Below are 26,365 nucleotides of genomic sequence, written 5' to 3'. Positions count from 1 at the left end.
GGAGTTGGAATTGGAGTTGAAGATGAAGTTGGAGTTGGAGTTGTGTTTGACCATGTCTTTTTGAAATTTTTTTTTTAGACTTTTGAAAAATCTTTTTTAAATATGATTTTATGCTCTCAACTTTTAAAAATTATCAAAATCACCCAACTACTAATTTACCTACTAACATACAACCAAATATTGAGAAAATAATTTATATGTCTTCAATTGATAAAATAATTAACAATAAACTAATTATCACAAACACGAGCTAAATAAGTTTATCTAACCATAATCAATTGAATAGAGAAAAAATATATTTTGATAAATATGATTGATAGATATAAATATATTTTATATATTCTTAAATTTGTTGATGCAAAACTCTTAATTATTTTCACTTGAATTAATTATTTTATTGAATTTGGTCTTTTTAAAAAAATTACGGAATTTAGTTAATAAGAGGAGTTTGTGCAAAAATTTAAAGATTGGGGTTATATATAACAATAATGAAAATTGGAATTGGAAGTGGAAAAAAGGAAAAACAACAAAAAGTTGTTTTCACTTTTCGGAATTTAATTCCGGAATTATTTTCCAAATTTTCATGGCCAAACACCATAATTTCTAACTCCGGAAAAAATTTTCGGAAAAAAAGGAAAAATATCCATGGCCAAACGGGCCCTAAGTAACCAACCAAACCACATTCCAAACAAAAAAAATATCTCTTTGAAGTCCCTACACTTAATCATTTTCAAGCGACTAAGTATCAAAATAAAACTACATTCAAAACAAAAAATCCCCTTTAAAGTCCCTACACTTAACCATTTTCAAGTAACTAAGTCACCAACCAAACCACATTCAAGACAAAAAAATTTCCTTTAAAGTCTCTACACTTAACAATTTTCAAGTGACTAAGTATCAAAACAAAATCACATTCAAAATAAAAAATCCTCTTAAAGTCCCTACACTTAATCATTTTCAAGTAATTAAGTCACCAACCAAACCACATTCAAAACAAGCAACAACAAGACCAACAAGATGTCAACAACAATTCTAGCAAATCGAACAAGGCCACACACGGCTTCACTAGACTACAATATGAATAATAACAAGAAGATAACAACAATGCTAGTGAATCAAACAAGGCCACACACGGCGTCACTAGACTTCAATGTGAACAATAACAAGAAGAAAACAACTTACCTTTGTTTGGCCTAAATTAAAGTGAAAGAGATCGATAAGCGGTCACCGAAAAAAATAGCAAAGCAATCCTTATACCGGATTCGGAATATGACAAATAGTAAAATTATTACAAAGAATAATCTTTCGCTTAAATTATTACAATAATTTAGCAAAGGAATAAAAATAAGATTTCTCCCAAAAAATTAAATAATTAATTAGTAAAATGGAGAAATAAGTGTCAAGACTAACCAAAATTTAGGTAATTCAAAATCAAACTAATGTAGGAACAAGCCTAAAATTAGCTAATTCAATCTCAAATTCCAAAAATTAGCTAAAATCTAGCTAAATAAAATAAATATCCAAACCCTAGAACTCAAACCACAACCACTTGACGAAATTAACACTAAGATATTTGTATGTAGACCTTTAACATTTCTAGATATTAAAAAATGAGTTTGTGGATACTAAAATAAGCTAAATTTAGTTAATGAGTTGTAGTTAATTGTTACCTTGCCCAAAATTGAAAGTTAAGATGGAATAGTTCTTTGAAGATATGATTAAAGCCAAAAAAAATCCAAGAAGTTGAGTAAAAACTTCCTTGAAAGAGAAAGAACAATGGAGATTATACTGGTTATCGAATATGTGTGATCAGTGTAATTTCAAAAAATTATATATATATTACATTATATATATAATTATTTTTAATGAAACTAATATATATATATATATATATATATATATTTGATTACATATATATAATTATTGGTTACTAAAAATTATTTACTTTTTAATTGTTTTTAGTTCAAAAACCGACCACTAGTGGTCGTTTTTTTTTAAATTATTTTTTTGTTTTAACTAAAAAACCGACCACAAGTGGTCGATTTTTTTAAAAGTATTTTAAAAATAATAATAATTAAAAACTGACCACTAGTGATCGGTTTTTTTTAAAATAAATTAAAAAGGAATTTTTAAAAATCGACCACAAGTGGTCGGTTTTTAAAAATATTTTTTAATTATATTTTTTTAAAAAAAGACAACCATAAGTGGTCGATTTTGTTATTTTTTTAATTTTTAATTATAAAATAAATAATAATTAATATAAAAATTATTGAAATAATTATTTTGATTTTTAAAATATAAAAGCGACCACATGTGGTCGCTTTTTTCAAAATAAAAAATAAAAAACGACCACTTGTGGTCGGTTTTTTCCGACCACAATGTGTTGTCGATTTTTTGTGGTCGTTTTTTCAGTTTTTTTTAGTAGTGAAAGTAAATATTGTTTCTTTCCATTTGAACAAATAAATTGTTATCTCTCCCTTATTGTACGTTCCTCTTGTATATGCAAAAATGCTATTTTATTATATAAAAATATCTAATTTTGTATTAATATTAAAGTCATGTAACCCCATATACAAGATTGCACAACATTATATATTATTGAAGAACAAGGTAATACAGAATAACACAAGATTTATTCAAGGTGACCTTTCAGTTGGATCTTTTGCCTAACTTACAAATATTAACTAAATATTTTTAATAGCATAAGTTTGTATAACTAATTAAGGCTAATATGCATATCAAATATTTATTATTCTACATAATCAATTATGTCATACTCCTATTAAGTATTTCATGTTGAGATTGATATAGTTTCTAGCTAGGTGCATGGATATATGCATAAAGTAGAGAATTTCATGTATGATTAATTAATTTGTGAAAACTGTTCAAGTAGATAAAAGAATATCAACACGATTTACAGTAAAAATTCAAAACTTTTACCTTATTGAATAATTAATGAATACCAACAAGTCAAACACATAATATGATGCAAGAAAGAAAATTTTACGTTGGTGTAAATTGACATCAAAAATCATGAAATATACTTTCTATCATCGTATCACCTTTAATAGTTTTAGTCGGCCAGAGCAATAAAACGATCATAATTACAGGTAGAGCGATGGTATGAATTCATCATGTCAATCAAGTTATTTGATTATGGTTAAGCTGATAGACTCATGACTTTGATGGAAATTAAAGAAACGTGAATTTCATATTTGTTGTCAATTACCATGCATTATCATACTTTTTTGCAAAACAAAAAAAATAGTAAATATATAATATTAACCATGACAAAAGAAGAATTCTAAACACAAAATTTCATATGCTTTAAATTTACGACGACTCCAAGCGTTAATAATTAAAATTGTGCATATTTATTAAATTTCATAACACAAATACAAAATTTAGGACAAGCCTATAATGCTGGGGTCAAATCTGTCTACCTCATTCGGCAACAACATGCTTGTTTCGTCCAATATTTGATCAAAAAATTTTATCTGAAAAAAATATAAAAAATTATCAAAAGCGAAAAAATCAAGAATCCATTATCAATTGTTGATTATGAATAATTCATATATAATATTTAAAGCTATTAAATAAAAGAAACAAAGAAAAGCATAAAAGCCAAAATAAGAAAAAACCTTAGAAGTAGAAGATGTATTTTTCTTTTATTTTTGTAAGATTTGATCCAAAATGTTATTTAAATAGAATTATAAAAATTATTTTTTTATATAAAGTAAAATTTTATTTTATTTAGAAATATTAAATATTATAATTTCTTACCAAGATGAAATAACCCAACCTAAAGAAGCTATGAATCAAAAATAATTATAATATATTTTATACCTCAACAGGAGAATTTGTCTGTTTTGCCATGTTGTTTTGTTAATTTTTAAATTCTTATTTAAACCTAAATAAATATATAAATCAAGAAATGAAAAAAGAAAAATTAACTGAAGCAGTTACAAAAAAAGTTCCCTACTTTAATACAATAAACATGGAAATCTTCTACTATCGTGTCTTAGGATACTATTATCTTTAGAAGACTTCTACGCCAAATAGCCTAAAATTTTATTTTTAGTAAATAATTAAAATAGTTATTTTTATACCTCAACGTAGAATTTGTCTATTTTGCCATGTTTTTTTGTTAATTTTTAAATTCTTAATTTAAAACCTAATTAAACATATAAATCAAGAAAAGGAAAAGAAAAATTACCTGAAGCAGAAAAGTGTCCTATTTTAATAAAATCTTCTACTACCGTATCTTAGAATATTATTACCTTTAGAAGACTTCTACGTCAAATAGCCTAAAAATTTATTTTTAGGAAATAATTAAATAATAATTAAAATAAAATAATGAAAAGACGATTTTATCTAAAACGGAGACTTTAATGAAGGACAAAAAGTTCAAATCACTTTTCTAAATGCTTCACACTTTTAATAGATTATAGATTATAGATATATGCCTATTAAATAGTTCTTTTATAATAAATATAGATTTTTGAACTATATTAATCATGAATTATATCGAATCCGCATTATCAGTATTTGCTTAGATGTGTTAGTACAAAAGCTTACAATTATACAAGTAGATTATAGATACTCATCCTAGCTAGTCATTCATTTTAAAACTTCAAATTACCAGTTTAGATGTTATATTACACAAAAAAGGCACCAAGTATGTCCATAATATTCTTTACGAAACTAGTTAATGAATAATGATCTGACTACTTTTTATGCATGATTTTATATAATATTGGCTTTATCAAGCCAGCCTTTCATAATTCGAAAAAGAAAAAAGGTAGTAGAAAGAGAGACTGAAAGAATAAAGAGATAGAGACGAACAGCAAAGACCCATTATACACATCTTCATAGGATAAAGTTAGGAATTCGAAAAAATCAAGGAAGGAAAAGTCAATTTTGGCATCGTCAACTTGGGAATTTTGTGAAACTTTTATTAATAATATAAGCAAATGAAAACTTTTAGCATAAAATGAGCGTAATTTCAATATAAATCCCTTTACATTTTTTAATTGAAAGAGTCAAAGAACTATTCTAAAAGGTATCTCAGGACAAGACACTACTTAACGTTTAAGAACTCTAAACGTGAATATTAAATAATTAAATAGTCTAAGTATATTTTTAAATATTTTTAGCTCTCAGTATGTATTTTATAAGTTTTCAAATGGAAGAGCAATGTTATTGAAAAACTCAAGGACAGTCACATTCTATTATATGCATAATGTTTGGTATATTGTGGATTTCATGACTTAGAAATAATTTTCTGCCATATTACATGAATCGGTTTCTTAACAGGTGTGAGCATAGTTTGAATCAATTAGAAATTCTAATTATTTAGCTGTTTGGTTTAGATATTTTGGATTATAAATTGAATTTCTGATTTAATTTTTAAAATTTATGAATTTGAAATTGAATATCGGACTTAATACTACAAACTTTGGACACCGAAAATTCAAAATTTTTATAACTTATATTCAGTCCAACCTATAGCATATGTGTCAAATACTATTAAGTCATTTTCTAAATGTCTAATAGATTAGTACCATATGACCCTATCTATTATAATATCAAGTCCAATATGAAATTACACCACATAAGCATCAAGGTGGCGTCAATCTTTGTTAACGGTAGAAAATTATATTCTATGTAGCAAAACTAGTGGGTGAGTTGTGATTGCTACTTATTTGACTTGGATTTGAATTGTAAATTCTTCCATCTGAAAATCCAAATTTTCATATCCAATTTGAACAGCCCAAGCGCTCACCCTTTTGTAGTGTACTTCCATCATAAATATTTATTTATAGTGGTGTCTTTACTATGGTTATGTAATTAAATTAGGTAAAATACATATTGATTAATCATGGTTAAGTAATATGAACTTTAAATTCAAACACATGGCATGCATATATTGACTTAGTTTATACACCAGGTGCGTGTAAGTTTTACCCTTCTCGTTTACGGTGCGAGAGGCCCCGAGTTCAATTCCTTTTTTTTTTTTGTCACGTCTTTGACATCAACAAATTGCAGATCTGACCAACTGTTGGTAATACAATCTTTAATACTTAGTAAAAACTGGCTGATAATTATACATGGTAGAGTAGTACCATACAACATTCTTCTGTACAATCCAATGTAACATTACCATCAGACTTGGCTAAAGGAACAAAGGATGTCAAGTTTATGACCATAAAGATACTTGATGAATGAAGTAGTATATGCTAAAACACCTATTTCACACTCAAATACACGATCCTACATAGAGTGATCAAGTACTTGATCTTATTCCTTTGCAGGTGAGTCATGAGCCTATGGGCTGACAATTTCTCTTGAACATTCTGAAGAGCGTGTTGACGCAGTTGCTGAAATATCTTGAGATGTGCTTGAAAATGAATCTGATCGTCTGAAATTATCTTTTCCTTTTGAATCGATGCTCAAATAATCAGTTAAAACTTTTTTCACACCAAAGCCTCGATTAGAAAGCTTGCTGGCTTCAATGATTTTTAATCTTTCTCCCTTTGCTGGAGTAATATGTCGGGAAGGAGAAAAGCTTGGTGTGGTAAAAGCTGTTTTATATGGAGTGCCATTGACAGGTACTGAAAGAGGAGTCCCCATGCTCTTACGAGCAACAATACCGACTTTGGAGATTGGCACAAATTGATCCGAATGCTTATTCAAATCATCCGCATAAAGAAGGTCATCAATGCGTGCAATAATATTGAATGCCAAGCTTTCAAGAACTCTCGAGTAGCTCTCCAAAATAGATTTGCCAACATCCTAGGAACAGCAAGAAGCATAATTTTCAATTCTGACAAACTATAGCCATATATTTCGGTAGTACTAAGTCAAGAAATCAAGATTGACCAAGAGAGAAAACGTAAAATTGATTAGTGGGATTTCATATCAAACCTTGTTATATTGAATTTTGCTCATGTCTAAGGTTGTCTGTGAAAGACCAGGAAAAGGCTTTCAGCTCTATCAGCAAGTACCTCCCTTTTATCGCCATCAACCATCAAATCCTTAACCATTTCCCATGAGGATTTTGAATTGGACCTATGCGTACTAGCAAAAGGTTTCGAGTAAGCTCTTCTGCGCCACACATAAATTGAAGCCTCCACCCTGTTTGCTATCTCAAATGCTTGATGCTCAGAAGACAAATCAAGGCAGTGAAGCAAATATTCAGGTGAAAATTGATCCGAAGTGATATATCGGTGGGTGAGATCACCTAAACTAGCTTTTCCATTCTGCAAGATTAAAAATAAAACACCTACAACATGAATAACCTCCAGGTCCATTTTAATATAAAGAACACGTGTTAGCATCTCGAGGCGATATCTGTACCTTAGGAAGGCCTTCCAAATATGATTCAGGCACTTCCATTTCAGCTAAACTGTTGCTGTTAATAGCCATTGCAGCTTTCAGGATTTGGTTTGTGCAATCACGTCTGTGCTGCAACTCCCTTCTTGCATTTTCACTGAGACCACCAGGGGGAACTCTAGGAACTGGAAGCCACCATTTCTCCTCTTGGCGAGGGAGGGGATTTCTGAAACAGGATGATCCATCGGATTCTGGGGCTAAAATCCCTTTGTCAACATACCAGAACTTTGTGCTTCGGAAACTGTCTAATATCTCCTGTGAAAGAGGAAAACACTTTAGTATGTAACATTCAGCATTGAATGATAACGACTGAATGCCCACTGAACAAGGAATGACTATCTTACAATGAGCATATTGTCCAGCTTATGGAGTGCTGGGAGGTTGATGTAAAGATCTGACCGTGGCCTAGAAGTCATGACCTAAAACAGAAGAACGAATAAGTTAAACACATACGTAGCATTCAATATGTTTTTCCTCTACCTAACTAAACTGATTGTTTCCAAATCTTTGTTTTCTTTAGTCCTGTTGTTTGTCTGAGTTTTAAACATGATAAAAGGAGCAGAAGTTTCTATAGGAACAACTTCAACTAAACCACATTTACCTCAAGCTTGCTGCCATCAGGAAATGTCTACCAAGAGGGTATGAGTTCTACAATGTGATCACTAACACAGAGAAGCCATTCCATTTCTCTCCGCCACATTAACTTTTTCTCCAGAGGTAAAGGTTCTAATCTCCAAATTTGCCCAAAAAGAGTAGCTAATGGAAATAAAAAGGGGGAAATGAAGGAAAAGAATGTATACTTAGTAAAATGAAAGATTAAAATTCACTACAAACTTAATCTATACAGTGTAACAGAATCTAATACACAACAAGAAACTTACCACATAGATTGGTGATAGCATTAGAAATTGCGAGTGCTGTGCATACCCCATTTCCACAACCAGACATATCTTCTCCCAGCAGCAATTTTGAGAATCTCTCCTTCATCATTTCAATCTCTACAAAATCCCCACAAAGGTCAATCACAATACAGATTCTTAATGGCCAGACTTTATACAACAATAACAACATACTAGTGTAATCTCATACATTGGGTCTGGGAAGGGTATACCCTACTTTGGAGGTTAAGAGGCTGTTTCCTATATACCCTCAGCTCAAGGAAAAAAACATTTCAAAGAAGTACAGAAAACTAATAACGGTAAGTGAAGAGGCCATGACAAAATACTATAGACAACATGACAAATAATCTTGAACAACAATCACAATAAGGTAATACTCGAAGGACAACGAACGACATGAGTAATACTAGAGTAATAGTACTAAAGAATAAGCCATACAACACTCAACTTTCTAGACATATAACATCTTACCAGACAAACAAGACCCTTGTTTCTCCAACTTCCTTTTATCTACATAAGCTTTCTCTACCTCTTCAGAAACAACAGAATCTGCACAATGCTGCACCTCATCCTCTTGAATATGCCAAGCAATTGAAGATGGAGAACAAGAATCCTCAGAACCACTAAGTTCTTCATTCACATTTTCCTCTGACACCAAAAAAAAACAGAACTTGAACAACTCTCTCTACCGCCACCACCAATCTTTTCATTCAAACACACTAACGACTCAATTTTTCCACCATTTTCCCCACAATCACCCTTCATTAACCCTTCTCTACCATCACACAAAACCTCCATTTTATCATCAAGAAAACCAGGAGAACCACAATAAACTGAGTTGGTCATCACAATGCCATCAAATTCAAACCTTTTACTACCAGAACCATTTGACACTTTAGCTTTTCGATACAAATTCTTGAAAGATTTTGAAACCTTAAACTTCAATACAGAAAAATGGTTTTCTTTCTTGGACTTCGTACATGAGTCTAGTGGAATAAAATGCTTTAGCTGTGGCTGAAATTCCAGATAAACCTCTGTATTTTTGTCCTTGTGTGAAACAGGTCTATCCATAAGTTTTCAACTCCAACCATGTCTGCTTCTGAAATGGGGTAAAATAAAAATGAATAAAGACGACAAATCAAGAAATGAGGTTAATTTTTTTAATGAAAAAATTTTAAAAATTCCAGAATCTTGATTAGAAGAGTGAAGGTGGACAATGATTAAATGCAAAAATATAATGGAGAGGGAAGCAATGATGGCAATGAGGCTACAAAAGCAGACAAAGAAACAGCGCAGGAAGTTTTTTTTTGGTGGGCTGTGGGGATTTGCTTAAATGAGGAGCCTCCACTTGGACCACTTCTCACATACACTATCACTGTCACTATGTTTGTTGGGCTTTGCTTAAACAAGAACTCTTAAACATAATTATTGAGCATTGCTTACTTCAGTGGCCTAATACTCCCTCCAATTCAATTTTGATTTGATATAAAATTTAAGATAATAAAAAAATGATTAAATCTTGTTATTTTATATTAAAATATTTTTTAATTTTATCGTGTTAAATATATCATGTATAAAGATTAAATTAAAGAATTATCGAAAAAATAAGATAAATAAATTAAAACAAAAAACGTAGTACAATATTTCAATTTTCAAGTTCGTCTTTTTTGAAGTTCATTTTGAAAATATACATTACTAAAGTATTATAACAGATTTTCACCCCTCAACTTTCATAAAAAAATCAAACTCCCCCCTCAAGCCTCAACATTGAACAATAATCATATTCTCCTCTTGATTCCATGCAATATCCATTTTGTCGTTATAATTTTAATTATATATTTATGTAATATCTTTTTATGTTATAGGTAATGAATATTTTTTTAACATGAATATTTATAATATTTTATTTAAGTTTATTAATTTTATGTGTAAATTAATATGTTTTATAAATTTATTACAAAATTCAATATTATTTTTAAGATCTTTATTTTATTTTAATATTATATATATTAAAGAGTCGTTTGGTGTGAGGTATAATTATAATAATTCAGAGATAAATATCATGATTATTTATCCTGCGTTTAATTAGATGTATTAAATAGTCTCAAAATTATTTGTTACACCATTTATACCACGGTGATGAGATAAGTTATCACACATACATGTTAGTACAATTTATTTTGTAATAACTAATCTCGGAATAACTTATTTCCAAACAACCCACCCCTAAGTGTGTATATATACATATGTATGTACATGCATGTGTGTATATTTTCGTGTTTTGTCACTCTCTTACTAAATTTGTTTCGTATTACTTAACTTTTTATTGATATAACACAATCCTTAATAAAATTTTACTTAGAAGTATATTTTGCTAAAAAACCTTATTAATGATAATTTAAAACTTTAAATTTGTCTATACTGTTACTTTATATAGTTATTTAACACTAAAGAGTAGAAAAAAACATACTACAATTCTCTTGATTTCAAAAATTGACCAGATAAATTAAAATATTTATTTTTAGCATGAGTATAAAGTGATAAGAAACGATATTATCTATTATCTATATCAGTAAATAAGATGTGATTGTCATTAATAGAGTATTACATATTTTATAATTTATATAAATAAATAAATAAATATAATCTTTAAAATTCGACCTTATTTTTATTCGAGAAAAACATCTAGTATCCCCGAACTATGATCAAATTTGCTACGACACACGTCAACTTCACGGGGGTCCTATTACCCCTTAAATTAAATTTTAACATATTTTTGTCAATCTTTTTAGCTAACGTGATACCTTTTATCAATCGTTTTAGATGGCGTGACACATTTGATATGAGCTCCATTTTATGTAATAAAGGTGCCACATTAGCACAAAAAATGATAAAAATATGCTAAACTTGAGTTCAGGGGATAATAGGATCCTTTTTGAAGTTGGAGTATGTCGTAACAACTTTGACCATAGTTCGGGGTGGTACTAGAGGCTTATCTCTTTCATATATTATTTGTATTTTGTACATTGAAATATGTTTATAAAATTAGTAATACTTATTATTTTTACTTGTTAAAATAAATATTATAGTTTTGATTATTATTAATAAAACTAATTTTCTTATTATGCTAATTTACTTTATAAAGATTATCATTAGCTTATATGTTTCTTACTTTTTTTTCTAGAAGATAATGTTTATGTTTTTATGAAAATTTTGTTATATGAATAATGTTTATATTTTTATGAAAAAATTGTTATATGAATTTTTTTAAAAATAAAAATATGATGATTTTAAAGAAGTTAAAAAAAAAAAAGAATAAAAAAAATTGATAATAAAGGGTAAAATAGAAATTTTAAAAATTCAATTCGGATAAAGAGGGAAGTATGATTATTATTCAAAGTTGAGGGAAAAGTTTGATTTTTAATACAAAGTTGAGAAGGGAAAATGATTTTGACCCTAGTTTGGTGTGTATGATATGGTCATGGGAGTCGTGTAAACGACGGATCAACCCTTATAAAGTTTTCTTGTTCGGACATGATTAGTGAAATCTTTTTCTTTTTCTGGAATAATATTAAAAATTATTATTAAAATATATATATATATATATTAAATTTTGTAATCATGTGATCAGAAAATCATGAGTTCAATCCGCTGAAAATAGTATTTGTAGAAATATAGAATAAAAAATTAAAAATGCATTTAATAAATTCTTGTGGTCCGTTCTTTCTTGACACCCCACGCATAGTGCGAGCTTTTGCATTGGGCTATCGTTTATTTTTTAAAAGACATGTTTTAAGGGCATGGTTGGTCCTTTTCTGCTTATTAATCCTCTACTAACTAGGTTAACTAGTGGATATCATTAAAATAAAAGTAATTTTGGACGAAATATGAACGATAAGGTTATATTTGTGCTAAATTAATGATGGGCATATTTACTTAATTTCAAATAGTTTAAGGATATATTTGACCATTTATTTTAAATAAATTATAAGAGTTTTATTTTATTGACAATAACCATAAAATAGTCTAATTATGGCAAATTCTTAAAATGTTAATTGAAACCTAAATAAAGTAAAATAAATGCAAATGATCATCTAGTAAATGTACATAAACTAATTTGTCCGGAGGCTTAATTTATTCAATATTCATATGAAGTACTCCATATAATAGATTTACCTCTTATTTTGACACTGTCAATCTGTTGGTTTGATCAGCTTTGCTTAAACCAGAGCTCTCTTACATAACTATTGCTTACTGCAGTGGCCTCGGAGCATAATTAAAATATTTCAACTATCAAGTTCGTTTTGAATTTTAAAATGATTTGGTCATGGGAGTCGTGTAAAGAACGGATCGACCAAATAAAGCTAAGTTCAATTTCGATCTATACATTTGGAAGGGAAAAAAAAAGAAAAAAGAACTTTTTGGGAATGATATGGTGACCTAAACTTCTCTTAATCAAATATGGGAAAATTGGCTTATAAACACAACAACAAGAAGAAAAAGAGCTAGTATTTTTTTAGTATCCAAAGAGAATAAGCGAATCTATCATTTTCTAAGTTACTTTTTAAAAAAAATTATTTTACTTTTGTGAAAAAAGTAAAAATTTTATGTGTTTGGCCATAAGAATTTCAAATACAATTTCGGATATGTGTTTGGAAAAAGAGAAAACAAGTTTTTCTTGTTTTCACTTTTTTCATTCATACTTCTCTCACAAAATTTCAAAAACAACTTTAATTTATATTCGTGGTCAAACACAACTCCAGCTCCAACTTCAATTTTAACTCCAACTCCGAAAAATTATAATTTTCATGACCAAACGGGGCCTTAAATCCAACAAGTTAGTCAATCAGGAGCTACTTCCACAAGAAAAATTGTGTTATATACAAAGTTGGTTTTTTTTTTTATGCGATCTTTTACACCGAGGAGAAATACACGTGCAAAACACATACACTAATATACATACATATATATGTATGTATATTAGTGTATGTGTTTTGCACGTGTATTTCTCCTCGGTGTAAAAGATCGCATAAAAAAAAAAAGTATATTATATTATATTGCACTTGAAGTTGCAATATATGCAACAATATATATTCATGATTTAAATGGCAAAAATATGTTTTTCTAATCCGAGTACATGTGATGCGCTTGTATGTTGCGCCAATTAATTAACACCTCCTTTATGAATATAAATATACATCTCTCGAAATTTCACAAACAAAAAGAATTATAAATTACACATTTAAGCAGATTATTTAAGAATATATTGAAGAGAGAAAGTAAAACTTATGATAATAGAGAATTGAGACAAACTAAACTTATACGTATATCGATCCTAAATCAAAGCACAAACAATTGAGAACATGACTAATAGTTAATGACGTCTGATTCATATATATCATGACCCTGAATTATAGAATTACTCAATTTTGAAAAGAAAGAAAAATAAGAAAAAAAATAATATCTTGGGAAAAAATATTTCATCCAAGTTTGCTTTTGATATACAATTCAAGTGTGAATTTATACATTTAATATAAATGAGTCTCCTTTACATATAGGACTAAGTTAAATAGCTAAGTACAAAGGTATCTATAAAATAATATCTCTAAATATTGTAGTTGGATTGAAATACACTCACGTCTAAATCATGTAAAATGAAGGTAATAGAAGTTCAAAATGATCAAGTCTGAAAAGAATAAATAGGAAAAATAGTACAATCTAATAACTAAATATAAGACGAGAAAGCTAAACTAACTATGGCATAATTCAATACCTGAATACCGAAGGCTCTAAACCATCTGAAAGTCATTGACATGAATATTTGTCATGACCATAAGATAATTAATAGGTATACGGCCTTTCGTTAGAAGTTGTTCAAGTGTGCAAGAAGACAACTTTGATAAAGTATAGTATAGATTAGTAATACTCTTACTATATATTTTCTTCTTATCACATATGTTTGGACTTCTTAATTAATTTTTAAAATATATTTTTTCTAGTAATGATGCTCACAAGAAAAATAATAGCGACTAAGAAAGCAGAAGGAAAGATTATAAGAAGCACAACAGAGCATTATGAATAGGGCAAAATTGAGAAATAGTATATTTATCCCCTTAATTATGAGTTTTATAGCAACAATTTCATAATTATATTATATAGTAAATTGTATTTTATATTTTTCCAAATTGCTATAAAAATACAAATACATACAAATACATATGCTATAAATTGTAATTTGATAAAAGTGTTGCTATGTTTTATAATTTAATACTTAAGTATGCTATTTTATGTATATTTTCCTTGTGAATATCCATAATATAGTTAGCACGACAAGGAATGATGCTTGCTTTAAAAAAAGCAAAACACAGAGAAATCAAACGATTTGAAAATAATCTTCCTTCACGACACGTCATGCAGAAGCTAAGAATAATCTTCGTTCACGACACGTCATGCAGAAGCTAAGAAATTTCTAACTAATATTTGTAAAGATGACACTAATACATAGCCTTTAAATTTATCACACTATAAAAGTCTTAACCATTAGTCTGCACAAGCCAACACCCACATGATTAAAAATATATAATCATCTTTGCCATTCTATTGTTATTTTTTTCTTTCTTATGAACTTTGTATAGCTCAAATTTTTCAAAAATCACATTAATTAGATATGAATTTAATAGCAAATGCAGGAACGTAATAATATCAATCAAATTTACGCAAATCTACTTAAATACCTATACATAATTGCAATTAAAATATCGAGAACAAAAACAAGCAAGCAAACTCCGTTATTTTATTGAATAAGCAAATGACAATCAATACATAACCTCGAAAACTATTATACTATTAACGTCTTACATGTTTTGCACATGTGTATTACACGAATTATTAATAATAAAATTTATATATAAAAAATAATTATTATGTGGACCCTATATTATTAAGTACAAAAATAATATAACATTCATTTGAATAGCCATGCGTTTTGCATTTTAAAGTATGAGTTTATCAGAATTATGATTAGCGTATGATGCTTCAAAATTAACCTGTATAAAGGATAAATTTATTTTTATATCAGCTAGTTGAATTAATATTCATATATAAAATATCAATTTGACAAGCACACTTGAAACTAATTCTAATAAAATATCAATTTAACAACCACATTTGAAACTAATTCTAATATAACAAGGACATATAGTACATATTTTCTGTAGTGTTGTATTAAACTATTTTTATTGATTTGCTTCAATCATTTCTTCAACTTAATGTAGTTAAAGACTTAACAAAAAGGAATGGTAGCTTTCTCTATAGAAGTGCTTAACCTTCAAAATATATTTAGCTTTAAATTCTAATTTCAAAAGGTATATCTACCCAACAATTAAAAAAATTAATTTACCATTTAATTCTATATCATTTTGAATTTTAATTAATTTAGTATGTTGATCTAAATTCTAATTACATTCAATCATGATATATTTTCTTCTTATCATCTTTATTTTTTTTGTGATTTTATCGAATGAATTGAGGTTTAGCTACTCTGACATTTTTAGGTGTTTGGACTGAATTTGGTGTGGTTCCTGACAAGAGTTCTGCAACAAAATAATGCTGAAAGTGCTAATAATGTGAGCATATGGATTGACACGTCTACATCTTCTCTCTTCTCTTAGTGACTCCTACTGCAAAAGATTCAAAAGTTGTATCGTTTTCTAGGTCATCTATGTTACTGTAAGTCTGTAAGTATTCATTTACTTGTCATCTTACACTTGCAGCAAGTTAAAGCAGAATATAAAAATGGAATCAAGTCACAGAGTTCAACTGCAATAAGTAATTTCTTTATTCTATTTTCTTCGTTTCAAAAAGAGTGATCTATCTTTTTTTTTAATTCGTTTTAAAAAGAATGATTCATTTTCTTTTTTTTAGCAACCTTTTGATTTTATTTCCACAGGTCATGTTTAAGATCACAAGATTGAAGGATATTTTGGTACATTTAATATATCTTTAATTTAAGATCACAAATTCAAAAATCTTCTTTATTTTCTTAAATTCCGTGCCAAGTCAAACTACATCATTCATTTTTAGACAAAGGGAGTATATTTTATAAGCCGGCACAAAGTTAAAGAAAATATTAGTTGAAAAGTTTGTCTGATAAAAGAAAACAACACATCAAATTTAAAGTGTAATGAACTTGAATTTGTGAAAGTCGTGAATATTGTATAGAAACAAAAATGTGTCAAACATCTAGAACTTGTCTCAAAATAGAGTAAATACATAATTTTGAATATCTGACGTTGGCCGAGATTTTAAAAGACACTTAAATTCTGATTTCAACCTATTACCTTATGATTCTTTTTTATTCTTTTGTAAATATATTATTTTCGCTGAATTTCAGTCACACCAAAGTGAGTGCAATGCACGCGCCAATCAGGTGCTGCCATGTATAAATATGTTTAATTTCATTTTTTTTAATATTTTTTAATAAAATTTTTCTTTTAATTTTATTTCTCAATTTTAATTTTTTCTTCTCCAATTCTCCATTAATCAATCTTCATATCTTCTTCCCAATTCTCCATTAATCAATCTTCATATCTTCTTCCCAATTCTCCATTAATCAATCTTCATTTCTTCTTCCCCAATTCTCCATTAATTACTCTCTTTTTCTCTTCTTTTTCCTCAATTCTTCATTGGAGCTAGAAAATTTCAGAAAAAAAATCATGTATTGACTTTAATATCTTCTTAATTTGTTTAAAAGTTGTGAAATCAAGTTCCCTTTTTGCGATTAAATTTAATTTCCGTCTTCAACACCATTTACTTGAATCATAAAACTCCATTAATGGAGCTTTAATGGAGGAGTTGAAGAAGACAATAGTATTGAAATCTCATTACTCATTAGTACAGAATAATTTCTCCCTTCTTCTTCTTCTTCTTCTTCTCCATCAATCTTCATTAATGGTTCATGAATATTTGACGGAAATTAAAAATTTTAACTTCGGAGAAAATCGAGTGACACAATTAATATGATGGAAAATGAAGCAAAAAAATGAAGAAGATGGCAAATGAAGAAGATAAAATGAAGGAAGAAAATGGAAAATGAAGAAAAAGAAAACTAAAATATAAATTTTAAAAAGTGGATCCTTTTTATTACACGTGACAATTTTTAATTTGCTGGTTCAGTTTTTTTTCCCATTCACGCGCTTTAGGTGGTGTAGACATGCAGGGTCAATATTTTGGTCAAAATGGTGCATTTATAATGGTTTAAATAAAATTCGTAGGATAATAGGTTGAAAATATAGTTTAGGTATCTTTTTAAAAATCCATCTCAATTGGAATGGATAGAATTGATCTTGGTTTTAATGATTGTCTTGAAACTCACTTTTTATCAGGGATTAGTACTACTACTAATACTGTTATCATAGGCAACACAATTTTACTTGTTCAAATCGAAAGATATTAGGGATTGAACAACTTTATGTGGAGAGCAATCAAACATGGAGATTAGTCTATTATATATACATGATATTTCTAGGATACAGAGGCTATCAATCTAATAATGGTACTTGTGGATTTGATTCGCTCGATGTGTGTGATTCGAAGGAGAAACAAACCAAACTGGGAGCCTTGGTCTCTTTTTTCTAAACTACTTTGAGGATGGTGGTATTTGGGCTCTTGGATTCTAGGCATACGTTGCGTTTTTCTTTACTGGATTGGTTTTTTTCTTGGAGGCACCACAAAGTATAGGCACTTCGAGTGTAGTTTCAACTCTATAACTAGGTTTTCTCAGGTTATAGACTTATAGTCGTTGCATTGAAGGAGTTTAGAGACACTAAATAAGGAAGGCACATTATATGAAGACGATGATGAGAGCTTCAAAACTGCTGGTAGAAAAATGCTTCATATTCCAAATTTCAAGTGAGCAACAAAGTACTAATCTCCTAATCACATCCAAAGAACTTGACAATGAGAAGTGGAGAAATCACAACCCATGGTGTCTTTGTCCTATTTTGCAAGTTGAAGAGGTTAAGACCATTTTGAGGCCGTTAATAATTTGTCTTTAAGTACTATACTTTATTTCATTGTTTTCATCCATGGATAATCTCAAATTGATAGTTTAGTGTAAGCTTATTCTTGCGGTTGAAGAATTTCCTCAAACAAGTTTCTTAAATATTATAGAAGCAATGATTATTAGAGACCAACTCTGAAATGCAAAAGTAATAAAAAAATCATACAGTTAAATTGACACTATAAGATGACAAACATAAGCCGATAACACAATTAAACTGAAGTTGACAATAACAACAATTGACACTGCGATATCCAGGGAACACTAACAAAACATGGCAATCTATAAGAGATCAAGAGCCAAAAGTTTGTGCTTTCTATCAACTGTGAGTTTAAGATGACTAATGCTTCTACTTGTAGTCCCTCTCGATATTTGCTTAATTGCTTTTTTTAATACCATTGCAACTAAGAAAATGAAAAAAGAACAAGGGAATCATATTTACCACTAAAGAAGTAAGAACCAATGCATGAATATTTAGGTAGTGTCTACGGAAGCAAACTAACAAATCATATAAATACAAAAATCTTATAAGACAAAGTAAAAATCTAACGTAAGCTCTACTTTATATCATATGAAAATAGAATTGTTACCACATCCAAGCATAGAAGTGTGTATGTAGAATGTTTCCATTAAAACTAATCGGTGCACCTTCCTAATGATTCCTTTTCAGAAGAACTGAAGTCTGTTGCAGTTATCTTCTTGTATTCTAGTTTTAAGTTTTAGTAGAACTCTAATTTGTATTTATTCTTATACTTATCTGTTAGATAGATATATGATGTAATTCCCCTTTATAAATATAGAAATACAAAATGAGCAAGGCTCAGGCTTTAACCCTTCACTTTATCATTTTCATCTTGGTATCCAGAGCCTTAAACGATCCTTTTCATGGCTTCAGAAATTTCCTCATCTCAGACCACCACTACCTCTGCTCAAACTGCCATAAATCAATCTTCTCTTGACCTTCCAAATCCCCCTCCAACAGTTTCCAATATCAAAGGTTTTGTTTCTATTGAATTGACATACATCAACTACCTTACTTGGAAGAAAGTTTTTCTCACCCTCCTTAAAAGTCACAACCTTCTTTCCTTAGTAGATGGAACCGTACCATGTCCACCACCAGAACACGCTGATTTCAGGCTGTGGATTCAGCGTGATACTATTGCACTAAGTTGGATTAATGCAACCCTCTCTTCTACTGTTCTTGACACATTTTTGAACTATGCTTGTGAGACATCAAAACAAGCTTGGGACACCTTAGCCTCCCTATATTTAGATCAAGTCTCTTCCCCTATAATTCACCTTAAGTTCAAATTTCAAAACTTCAAAAAAGAGTCTTTTTCTATGGAGGATTATCTTCAAAAACTTCACTCGATTGTCTGCTCTTTCAAAGAAATTGGTAAACATGTAACTGATGATGATCTAGTCACTCAAGCACTGCAAGGATTACCTTCATCTTATCGTACCTTTGTGTTTGGATTAAATGCTACTGGCGCACTTCCTTCTTTCATTGCATTACATCCACTCCTTTTCACTGAAGAAGCTCACATTAATGCAAATATTTTTGAAGATTCAAATTCTCAAACCGCTTTGTTGGTGGCCACTCAGGTCAAGAATACTTCTAATTTATCATCATCTGTTAATGGAAATTAATTTGTAAAAGGACACTACAATAAACAAGAACGTAGTAGAAATAATAAGGGTCAACATGGTAGAGGCCGAGGTTACCAGAACTCTTCATGTTCTGGTTTTTAACAGCAATCTCAGCCTCCTTCCCCCGGTACTGGTATTTTGGGTCAATCCCCTTTCTCTCCTGTTAAGCAATGTCAAATTTGTTTTCACTACAATCACACTGTGTTGGAGTGTAGAAACAGGTTTAATCATTCCTTTGTGGCTAACAATATTCCTCAATCATTTGCTGCCATGAATTTGGAGGAGATTCAACTAATAGTTTGGTATCCAGACTCTGGGGCATCTGCACACATGACTCCCGCTCCTTCTACTCTTACTTCTCACACTCTTTATTCAGGTTCTTCTCAAGTTATGATTGGAGATGGTACTATTCTCCCAATTAAATCTATTGGATTTTATACTCTTTTAATAACCTCTAAACCTCTTCTTTTAAAGAACGTATTATATGTCCCATCCCTCGCTAAAAATCTACTTTCTATTCAATGCTTATGTGCTGATAATAATTGTTTTATTCACTTTACTGACTCTGAATTTTTTTGTCAAGGACATGAAGACCGGAACAATTTTACTCCACTGTAATAATTTTGGGTCCCTCTATCCTCTACGTGTCGCTCCATCCAGCTCTTCCAACCTTGGTCTCTTTGCTAAAATTCTACCTGCTTCACTTTGGCACTAGTGTCTCGGACATACTGGCCAAGAATTTCTTAGCTCTTTAGTTGTTAGAAAATTGATAAGTAGTACTTCTTCTATTATCAATAATTCTTGTAATGTTTGTTATTTAGGCAAGCAAACTCAAATGTCTTTTCCTTTATCCAGTACTAATGCAAGTTCTCTATTCGTTTTAATTCATTCAGATGTATGACATGCTCCTATTGTCTCAAATTCTGGATATCGTTATTACATTTTATTCCTTGATGATTACACCAAATTCTCTTAGGTTTACTTGATGCGCGAAAAATCTGAATCGTTTGACAAATTCAAAGAATTTTTATACCATGATTAAAAATATTTTTCACACCTCTATTTATTATTTCCAGTCTGATAGAGGTGGTGAATACGTTAACAAAAATTTTAGTTCATTCTTCAAGAAAAATGGCATATTTTATCATTTTTCTTGTCCTTACACACCTGCTCAAAATGGTAGGGCCAAGCGCAAACATAGACACATTGCAAATGTCCTACGCTGTCTTATTTTTCAAGCATGCTATTTTATTTTTCAAGAATCTATGTCTTTTAAATTTTGGGTTGATGCTTGTCTGTATGCAGTCTCCTTTATTAATATTACTCCCCTTCCAATGCTACATTTCCTGCCTTCGTTTGAACAACTTTGTGGACAACATCCTTTAGAGTTCTACATTAAAGTCACCTAATTCTCGTGATTCTAGCCTTAAAGATTCTAATCAATTTTCTCCAGCTTCTCCTTCACACCTTATGAACTCCCCTTTGAATCAATGTCCTGCAGATACTTTAAATCTCTCTTTTGAAGGTTGTATTGCTTTATCCCAGGCATAACCAACACCAATTCAACCTTCACCTGACAATATTAGTGTGCCTAACTCTACTCCAATCGCTATTAAACTAAATTCCCATCCCATGATTATTCGTTCTCAAACTGGTTCACTCAAACCATGTATTTTTCCTTCTTTAACAGCTTTAACTAGTTCTATTTTATCTGAACTTACATCATTTCTTTAAGATTCTAAAGATCCTCATTAGAAGCATGCCCTGAGTGTCGAATTTAATGCTCTAGTTCAAAATAAAACTTGGTCTTTGGTTCCTTTTTTCTATAAATGTAACTATTGTTGGTAATAAATGGGTGTTTCGAACTAAGTTTTGTGCCAATGGCTCTGTTAAAAGATATAAAGCTCGGTTAGTGGCTCAAGGTTTTTTGCAACAGTCTGGAGTGAATTATTTTGAGACATTTTCTCTTGTTGTCAAGCCTAGCACAATTTGTTTAGTCCTATCTTTGGCCCTTCAACGAAACTGGTTCATGTGTCAACTTGATGTGACCAATGCATTATTACATGGTGAGTTATCTGAGACATTTTATATGTGTCAACCAAAAGGCTTTGTCCATCCAGATTATCCTCATTATGATTGCAAGTTGCACCGTGCTCTATATGGTCTTAAACAATCACCGCGTGCTTGGTTTCATCGTCTTGCTCATTTTTTTCTTGATCTTAGTTTTACACAATGTATCTCGGACCATAGTATGTTTATTTTTTACTCAGGGAGTGATTTCATAATTCTTTTTGTCTCTTCGAAGTATTGGTATCTCAGTTCATCACATCTATGAGTACGGAATTCTCAATGAAGGACTTAGTCCCTCTTACTTACTTTCTTGGCATTGAATTGAAACATAATTCCTTAGGGCTGCTATTGGTGCAACATCGTTATATTACTATTATACTTCATCGGTTTAAACTTGAGAAGTGTAAATCCGTACTTACTCCACTTCACAGTAAGCTTGACTGGAAATCGACTTCTTCTTCCTTGCTTGAAGATCCTTCTACCTATCATCAAATGGTTGGGAGTCTATAATACTTGTCTTTCACTCGGCCAGATATTCAATTTGCTGTAAACCTTGCTTCTCAATTTCTTCACCAGCCGAGACAATTACATCTTCAGGCAGTAAAATGCATTTTCAGGTACCTAAGTAGCACAACTGATTGGGGCTTACAGTTATACAAAAATTCTTCTCTTGCACTTAATATTTATTGCGACTCCGATTGGGTTGGTAGCTCTGCTACAAGACGATCAACAACTGGTTTCTGCATTTTTCTTAGCTCCAATCCCATCTCTTGGTCCGCTAAGAAACAACCGACAGTTGCACGCTCTAGTATTGAAGCTGAGTATAGGGCTCTTGCTGTTGTTACTGCTGAGGCTACATGGGTCCAACACATTCTTCGTGATTTTGGTCTTTTTCTTACTTCTCCCGTCTCCGCAAAATTTGACAACATTGGTGCCATTCACCTAGCGCATAATCCAGTTTTTCACTCTCGTACCAAACACATTGCTTTAGACTATCATTTTGTTCGTGAAAAGATCAGTCATGGTGACTTGGTGGTATCTCATATTCATACCTCTGAACAACTTGCAGATTTGTTCACCAAAGTTTTGCCCTCTGGCCGTTTTCGTGAGCTCACTGCCAATCTTCATGTTCATTCTTCCCATTCAGATTGAGGGAGGGTGTTGCAGTTATCTTCTTGTATCCTAGTTTTAGTAGAACTCTAATTTGTATTTATTCTTGTACTTATCTATTAGATAGATATATGATGTAATTCCCCTTTATAAATATAAAAATACAGAATGAGCAAGGTTCAGGCTTTAACCCTTCACTTTATCACTTTCATCTAAGTTGATGGTAGTCACATTTTATCTACGACAATTTTTTATTTCTTGAATCTTGAGTTGTATGTTTGTACAGGTAGTAGGATCATTCTACCAACACCAAAACAACAATAACACATTCAGTGCATCAATCAAATTTCACAAGTTAATACTTTAGGTACCAACATAACAAAAATTGACAGAGGAGATGTTACTTTGCTCTAGGTACAATTTTTTTTTAAAAACACTGGACTTAATAATTTGGCTTGGGGAAAAGGTGCCCTCAAAGCATTTATTATGTTATTCTGTATTGACACGCCAAAAAATATTGTTGTCTTAGTTATTCAGTTATATGCATCCTCTTCTTAATTTTGAAATATCTGAATAACATCTTTCGGTGTATGCATGAGTAGTCTTTTGTTCATAGCTAAAGAATAATTTCTAAGAGAAATCTACATTCAGAAACTGTGTGAGCTGACATATTTATATTACATCATAAAATAATATATCCCAATATTAGCATTAAAAGCAATCTAAGTGTCAAAAAAATTTTGCCCAATGAGCTTAAAATTATTTTCATAATGGATAAAAGTTTACTTTTTATACTACTATAGATTAATTTTTCTATTTTTTATGTTATTAATATTCATATGCAGTATGAAAAAGTTAAAGAGTCATATAAGTTGAACTTGATTTCACACACTGTGCATCCAAAAAGATAAAAGGATATAAGAGAATAATAACCATAGAGAAAGGAAAACAAAGAGTAGGCTTAAGCTTAAAAACATTCTGACCATTCTCACAATGAGCCAATGAAATAAAATTTGGGGAGAGTAACCTTTTAAAGGAGGAGGAAATGTACAACCATTTACAATACAGTGACATTTATTGCTCATCAAGTCATTAAACCTACAAAAAAATATTGAGAATCATCGAGTATAGCAAATGACACCAAGATATGCAGCATTATATTGTAGTTGTATTATATATGTAATGTAAGTACAAATTGTAAAAATTAAGAAGTGGAGATTTTATGATCACTTATTGTTCAAAGAAATTGTAATCTCACTACCGCCATTAAAGAGAAAAAGAGGAGACATATTATTTTTGAGCTTAGGCTCTAATCAAAATTTCTGATGCATTTAGATTTACAATTAAAACATGAGGAAATTTAGAGAGAACATGTCTGACTTCTTGAAAGCTGGAAGCATAAGACATAGAGCTAAGATTTAGTCCTGCTGGTGAGCTTAGATATTCCCCCCCCCCCCACCCACCCACACACACACTCAAGTCTCAAGGATAGAAATTTCCCAGTATTGAAGAATCAATCATTTTTGTGAAATTCGAGATTCATGAATTATTACTCATTTTGCAAATTAATTATTACAGTGTTATGACAAGCATAAGGAAACAAATGTTAAGAAGTAACAACAAAGGCAGATCACTCAAAGTTGGATCTTCCAAATGATACAGAAATATATAATGATGTACCTGTTGAAACAGGATTCTTTAGATCAAATCGTACATACCTTACTCTAGCAAGTTACTTCTTCATGAAGATCAGATCCTTTGTGAAACAACAATGTCCTCCTGGAATGCAAGGTGAAGCTAACAGCTAAAGCAAGTTGTCATCCACCTGGAAGTTCTTTGTCATGGAATTATTGATGGAAACTCTAGTCTTAACATTACTGATACCTTTTTTTACAGCATTAGCTAAGAGCATTTTTTCTTATGTCAATTTTGCTTTTATTCTGATCACTAATGAGTCAGTTGGTTGTTATTTTTCTAAAAATAGAGTGGTAAGAAACACAGTAGCCAATCATATCCGTACGTCTTACTAATAAATGATGTAATGGTATTTCGTATGGTGCACTTAAAACTTGAGTTATCATCCCTTTGACGTTCTTAATGGTGTAATACAACTGAAGCATTCACATACCATCAATTTTAAATTATTTTTTACGTGTCAGCATGGTGTTCTGGAATCACTATTTTGCTCATATAAAAGACATATGGTTATTCTAATTATATGTATACCGGAGTGTTAGAATCTTCAAATTTAAGTTTTTTTTTCTATTGATAGTATTATTTCATTTCAATTAGATTTATCTAGGTGACAACATATTTACTAGAGTGGCGATGATTACAACAACAGAAATAACAACAGGCCCTCGATCCTCCTTTGTGCTCCCTTCTTCATGAAAGTCATTGGGTTTATCTTAAAGTTCAAATTCTATATAATAGAGTACACTGTGATAATAATTGGGCCATGAGATCCTCTTTTAAGTATTGCAAATGAAAGAGTCCGCTGATAGAGCTGGCGGAGAGGCAATACTTTTTATCAGGTTAGCGAGAGGCCTGACCCGCAACAACAACATCAGCAACAAGATACCCATTATAATCTCATAAAGTGAAGTTTGGGGAAGGTAGAATGTACGCAGACCTAAGCTCAACCTCAGGGATAAAGCGATTGACTTCTACTTGGAGTAGTAACGATTAAAGAAATCAAATAGTTAAACAACAACACTTAAAGCACCAATGCTAAGTCATTATTCTACTTCTTAAATCACTGTTGCTAAAGCTTTAAGGTGTTAATTCCTACAACTTTGCTAGAGTCAATTGTAAAATTATCTTTAAAAAATCATTCATCAAAGTTAAAACGACAATAATATATAAGTTAATAATAAATAAATTTATGAGATGAGAAATATACTTGAATATGGGAATCTTGTTGGTATATTTGATGAAGAAGGTTAGTTATGAATAACAGAAATTTAGCAGATTCAACTAACAACACAATTTACTGAAATTTTAAATAGATGTAATCAACAAGTCAACCTAAGTTAAATTAAGCAACTTAAGTTGACATAGCAATTATTTTTACCTTCAAATCAGTAATGTTAAAAAGGAGAGATTTTATGTCAAAAAAACTTGAAAATCGCTGAGAGAAAACGGTGAAGAAAATCTGAAATGTTATGATATATATCGATTA

At 30.3% G+C, this 26,365-nt stretch overlaps 1 pseudogene; it reads right to left on the bottom strand.

Moving 5' to 3' along the window:
- Positions 1-6,061: 6,061 nt before the first annotated feature.
- On the bottom strand, positions 6,062-12,735 carry LOC107845966 (annotated as a pseudogene).
- Positions 12,736-26,365: the final 13,630 nt, after the last annotated feature.

Source organism: Capsicum annuum, chromosome 10, assembly GCF_002878395.1.
Source record: "Capsicum annuum cultivar UCD-10X-F1 chromosome 10, UCD10Xv1.1, whole genome shotgun sequence".
NCBI classification, from domain to species: Eukaryota; Viridiplantae; Streptophyta; class Magnoliopsida; order Solanales; family Solanaceae; genus Capsicum; species Capsicum annuum.
Note: the sequence above shows the minus strand (reverse complement) of the source record. Positions and strands in the feature narration are given on the sequence as shown.